Source organism: Nematolebias whitei, chromosome 1, assembly GCF_014905685.2.
Source record: "Nematolebias whitei isolate Nwh7 chromosome 1, NemWhi1, whole genome shotgun sequence".
In the NCBI taxonomy this organism is placed as follows: domain Eukaryota; kingdom Metazoa; phylum Chordata; class Actinopteri; order Cyprinodontiformes; family Rivulidae; genus Nematolebias; species Nematolebias whitei.
The window spans coordinates 82,457,083-82,463,514 of record NC_056498.1 but is presented as its reverse complement, the minus strand read 5'-3'; the positions used below and the strand labels follow the sequence as shown (position 1 = coordinate 82,463,514).

General features: G+C 39.7%; 1 non-coding gene across 1 annotated transcript; it reads right to left on the bottom strand.

Annotated features, from left to right (window-relative positions):
- Window positions 1–4,033: 4,033 nt before the first annotated feature.
- LOC119421136 lies at window positions 4,034–4,174 on the bottom strand. The gene has a single exon (XR_005187340.1). It is a non-coding gene; the product is annotated as a U4 spliceosomal RNA (small nuclear RNA).
- Between the last annotated feature and the right edge of the window lie 2,258 nt (window positions 4,175–6,432).

The window sequence follows — 6,432 nt, the reverse complement described above, 5'->3', positions numbered from 1 at the left end:
CAGCGGAGCCAGAAAAGATTACTAAACAGACAGCTTGATTATAAAACCGGATAGCCGGATAGCCGGAATAGCGAGGTCAGATCTGAATAACATCATGGTTGTTTAAAAACCCAAAGTCTTGGTCTGACTGCACGTGAACACTTTAGAACAAGACAAATGGCTATTCTCTAGTTCACACGACTGGAGTTTAATTAAATGATGCGGGGTCTAAAAACAGTTTTAAATTATAACATTTACATTTTATCCAACAATTTGTTTACTCAAAGATCCACACTTGTTACTCAGAGACTCAGGAGTATCCAGAGAGAGAACTTCTTCAAGTCAAACAGGGAAGATTCCAAGTAGAGCTCAACACCATTTTATTTGTAGTTTTTCATTCATCACTAGTTTTGTTATTTTTGCTTCACTGGGTCTGTTCTGATTACTTCCTCCTCAGGTGCACACACTCCTCCTTTTATCTACTGAGATGAAGGTAAAATATAGGAGAGCATGAGCTCAGGAATGGAAGGAGCAGCTGCATGCTCAACGGGTCTAGGAGTACAGTCCTGAAGTTGTTCATCAACACCTACATCTGGACATACCACTGAAGACGTCACTAACATAAAAACTGAACAGCTCTTTGAAATCAGATCTTCAGAATCCGCCTCTCTTCCAAGACCAATATATCACATCTAACATCCAAAAGACCAAATCCACTGTATCATGGTGTTTTCTATTTAAAAACAAACAGATGAAATTTAGCTTGTGCATGAACTGAGTTTAACAGAGTATGAGACTTCTGTCAGAACAAAATGTGTATCTACAATTAACTATTGGTTGTCTGGAACAGAAGAACTGACCACTAGCTGAACGGTGCTTGTTAGTGATGATAGTATGAAACAAAAGCTTCAAAACATGCTTCGAACCCTGCAGTAAAATTACATCGAACCACTGCTTCGGACCCTGTTTTGGTGCAGAAAAAGTCACGTGACATGTGACGTCCGAAACACAAACTGTTTCATTGTCGGAATGAATCTCTCGACTGGTTCATGGTCCCAAAAGCTGATTCTCTGGCACCGCCTCGTCTCGATTCTGACAGGTGACAGGTTGAGACAGTTTTGAATTGAGAGCTCAACATTATGAAACAGCTCTAAAATGTTTGCAGTGTGTTGGAGAGTAGGTGTGTTTCTGCTGTTAGTTTGAATTAATTATGGAGGCAGCCAGGAAAAGAGGTTGTTCTAACATGTGGGAACACTTCATTCTGCTCATAAGGTGGTTTTGGCATTTAAATGTCAAAAAAGTTATAGTAATGTTCAACAGTGAAGATATTATCTAACCCATTTAACCCACGTATTTAATAATTACAGTAAAATGATGTATGTGATTTTAATAATCATATATCAGTATGGGCTCAAATAAATTTTTTAATTTACATTAGTGTATTTCTGCAGGTGCAGTGTTTGGTGTGTTCAACTTTTTTTCTTTTTTTAAATTATTTTATTACAAAACTTTATCAATTTTACAAACTGTCTGCCAGGGGTATATTAGCAGGTACAAAAGTATAGAAAGAACAATTTGGTTATAAAATGGTACAAAATTCTAAAGATACAACACAATATATTTAAATGTTATACAGATAAATTCACATGAAGTTTTTCTAGAACTGAGTTAGTTTTCATTGGCTTTTTGTTTTCCAGTCCTTTAACATCCATCCATCCATTATCTTTACCCGTTTATTCCATTTTGGGTCACGGGGGTCGCTGGTGCCCATGTCCAGCAATCACTGTGCGAGGGGCGGGGGACACCCTGGACAGGTCGCAAGTCCATCACAGGGCCACATAGAGACAAACGAGACAAACAACCATTCACTCTCTCACTCACACCTAGGGACAATTTAGAGTTACCAATCAGCCTAACATGCATGTTTTTGGTCTGTGGGAGGAAACCGGAGTACCCGGAGAAAAAACCCACTCTTGCACGGAGAGAACATGCAAACTCCACCCAGAGGGCCCCTGGACCGGGGTTTGAACCAGGGACCTGCTCGCTGAGAGGCAGCAGCTCTACCAGTTGCGCCACCGTGCTGCCCATATCTTTATTGTCGAAGCATAATTTAATGTATTTCTCTGTAAGTTGAATTATTTGTCCAGTTTCAGTTGTATGAGTTGTTGTACATCTGTCCAGAATGTCTTTGTGTGATTACATTGATAGAATAAATGAGACATTGTTTCCATGTGTAGTTCACAAAATGTACAAGAGTAGTCAATATCATATTTAAATCTTTCCAGTGTTTTTTAACAGGGTATACATTATGATTGATTTTATATGAAACCTCTTTAACTTTATTTGTTCTGCAACATTTTTCTTCATTCAACCAAACTTGTTTCCACTTAATTTCTCCAAAAGTAGAGGACCAAAAAAAAAATCTACCAGGAAGTAAATTAATCTTCTGCAGACGTTTGGTGTGTCCAACTGAAGCATCATGATACCTCCTCTATGATTAGACACTTCAGCTCCAAACATGGAGATGATGGAGACGTCATTTCATTGTTATTTTTAAGAATTAAAAAGACTTGGAATTTGCCACAGTTACACAAGCACAATACCATTGAAACATTTTTATTAAATCTCTTCAATGCACAATTATCAATCTTTATTCAAAAATATGTAAGCATAAATAAATTTTCAAACCAGACAACATAGAAAGCTGATGAATTAAAAAAATCTGTTTTTTTTACCACAGTAAAGTAGTTTCTTTAACACTAGTCACTGAAGTTCTTCAGTGTGTGCCACTAAAAGCATAACACCTTATTTGATAGCAGCATTGCAAATTGCCACAAGAGGTCACTGTAACTGAAGCTTCAACAAATGTTCCTATTTTTGAAACATCCAAAAAAGTTCAATCTGGTCCTCTAGACATTCAGAAAAAAAGAAAAAAACAAAGCAAAACATTTCGTCTCTCATTCGAAAGACTTCCTCAGTCTGAGGTGCTGTGTTCAGCTCAGTCTCTTAAATAGCACCTTCTCAGAGTAGATCAACCAGTTTTGCTGCTGACAACCAAAACCAGCTGCTCACGTGGTCAAGAAAGACCATCAGCCTAACAATGGATCATTAGAACACTGATGGCTGTTTACTGTTCACAGAGGGCTGAGTGATACTAGCAATCACAGCATTGTAAGAGGGGGACAGTTGAACCTGGAGGCCTCCACCCCTGTTTAATGATGGACGGTTTCTTTTCACAAAGATGGCCTACTTTACTCCTCTCTCAAACCATCATTCCTCTCTGTCCAGGATGTGAACATCTTCATCCCTGAAAGAGTGACCGCTGGCCTGGAGATGAGTGTAAACCGCAGAGTCCTGGCCTGATGATGTTGATCTTCTGTGCTGGGCCATCCTTTTGGCCAGTGGCTGTTTAGTTTCCCTGATGTAAGACTGATCACCCTCCTGACACTGAACAGCATACACAATATTACTCTATTTGTGCCAGTCGGCACAGGAGTAAAGGAGGCCATATTTGTGAAAAGAAATCGTCCATCATTAAACAGGGGTGGGGGCCTCCGGGTTCAACTGTCCCCCTCTTACAATGCTGTGATTGCTAGTATCACTCAACCCCCTGTGAATAGTAAACAGCCATCAGTGTGCTAATGATCCATTGTTAGGCTGATGGTCCTTCTTGACCATGTGAGCAGCTGGTTTTGGTTGTCAGCAGCAAACTGGTTGATCCACTCTGAGAAGGTGCTATTTAAGAGACTGAGCTGAATACAGCACCTCAGACTGAGGAAGTGTCTTGGATGAGAGAAGAAACGTTTCTATATTTTTTTGCTTTGTTTTGTTTTTTGTTTTTTTGAATGTTCAGAGGACCAGATTGAACTTTTTTTTATTTTTCTACCTGGATTTTTGAGCATGCATCAGGATGTTTTTGAAACAATTGGCCCAATTGGTTCAATGCTTAATAAAAGCTTCATTTACTCATCACTACAATTAACTATTAGTTGTCTGGAACAGAAGAATTGACCACTAGTTGAACGGTGCTTGTTTCTTTCAACAAATTGTTCAGTCTTTGTTAAGACTGTCAAAAATTGCCATTGCTGACTGTGTTTACAGTCATCAAGACGGGGTATTGGGTAAAGTTTTCAACTAGCAATAATCATACCTCAGATCAACCTCACAGGCTACGATACTGCCGCTGCGCACAGATGACGAGATAAGATTCAGGACAGAGACGAGTCACTGGTACGAGTCCCTCTCTGTCATGGTTTGAACACAGAGAGGCTGCTTGAACCTTGTTCAACCATTTAGAAGATAAAGAACAACATTTTATTAAAGGAAGAAAAAGAAAACTCAACAATTCACATCTACACAGGAATATAGACAGGAAGAACTCAGTGATGTGATGTGGGCGGGGCTAATGAAGCTTGTCAACAGACCCTGACATCTGATTGGCAGCACAACACAGCAAGTCAAGACAAATCAGTTCAATTCAGTTAATTTATATGGCGCCAAGTCACAACAGAAGTCATCTCAGGGCACTGAACAGAAACATTCATATATAAAAATAATAATTAAAATTATTTATCTGAAGAGCAGACTGCTTTCAGTTTAACTCCATTGTTGAACTCTCATCTTGAGCAAGCATGAGGGCGACAGTGGAAAGGAAAAACTCTTTCATGAGGAAGAAACCTTTTAGCAGAACCAGGCTCAGGACAAGTGGTCATCTGCTTCGACTGGTTGGGTTTGGTAGGAACAGATACACAATGGCAGGTCAAGAATCACATGTTAAGATAGAAATAATATCAAATGAAAACTATTTAATTTTAACAATTAATTTAAGAAAATTAGGTCAGTTTGTTCTCTAGTAGTCTAAGCTTAAGGCAGCATGACAAGCCAAACCTAAATGCAGGATTTCTCAAAAAGGAAAGTCTTCAGCCCAGTCTTCAAACTGGACAATGTGTCGCCTCATGGACAGAAACTGGAAGTTGGTTCCACAAGAGAGGAGCCTGATAACTGAAAGATCTTCCTCCCATTCTGCTTTTGGAAATTCTAGGGACCGCGAGTAAGCCTGCAGTCTGAGAGCGATGTGCTCTGTTAGGAAAATATGGAACAATTAGATCTTGACTATAAGATGGAGCAGGGCAGCACGGTGGCACAACTGGTAGAGCTGTTGCCTCTCAGCGAGCAGGTCCCTGGTTCAAATCCCGGTCCGGGGGTCTTTCTGGGTGGCGTTTGCATGTTCTCTCCGTGCATGTGTGGGTTTCCTCCAGGTACTCCAGTTTCCTCCCACAGACCAAGAACATAAATGTTAGACTAATTGGTAACTCTAAATAGTCCCTAGGTGTGAGTGAGAGAGTGAATGGTTGTTTGTCTCGTTTGTCTCTATGTGTCCCTGTGATGGACTTGCGACCCGTCCTGGGTGTACCCCGCCCCTCGCACAGTGAATGCCAGACATGGGCACCGGCGACCCCCGTGACCCAAAATGGAAGAAGCGGGTAAAAGATAATGGATGGATGGATATAAGATGGAGCTAGGTTGTTGAGAGCTTGGTAGGTTAGAAATAAGATTTTGAATTCTATTCTGGATTTGACAGGGAGCCAATGGAAAGAAGCTAAACCTGGAGAAATATGATCTCTCCTACTAACTCCAGTTAAGACTCTGGCAGCAGCATTTTGGATCAACTGAAGACGTTTTAAAGAAGTATTTGGACATCCAGATAATAAACCATTGCAATAGTCCAGTCTAGAAGTGACAAATGCATGAACCAGTTTTTCTGCATCATTTTTAGATAAGATGTTTCTAATTTTAGTGATATTACGCAGGTGGAAGAAGGCAGTTCCAGTAATGTTTTTAATGTGGAGGAGAAAAGACATGTCCTGATCAAAAATAACACCAAGATTTTTAACATTAGAGCTGGAGGCCAGATTAATGCCATCTAAGGAGGGAGAAAGACTGAAAAAATATTCTTAAAATGTTCAGGTCCAAAAACTAAAACCTCAATCTTGTCTGTGTTCAAAAGCAGCACATTTAGTGTCATCCAGGCTTTTATGTCTTTAAGACATGCTTGTAGTCTAAGTAGTTGATTGGATTCATTGGGTTTCATGGACAAATGTAACTGTATCATCAGCATAACAATGAAAATTTATTCCATGGTGTTAACATTACCTAATGGAAGAATATCAGAGTCAGAGATTCTTTATTGTCATTCGCACCACACGTAGTACATGTGGTGGAACGAAATTATGTACACAGGGTCCCAGTTACATCCAACAATAAAATGTAAAAGAAAAACAATGACAACATCAAAGATATGAACTAAGAAAAACATCAACTAAAATACACTAAGCAATAACGGCATAAAAACATTACGTCGAACAGCAGCATGAACATGAGTCTGTGTGAGCAGATGAGCACGCATGAACACATCAACATGAAATAGATCAGCAGCAACATTGCAACAGATCA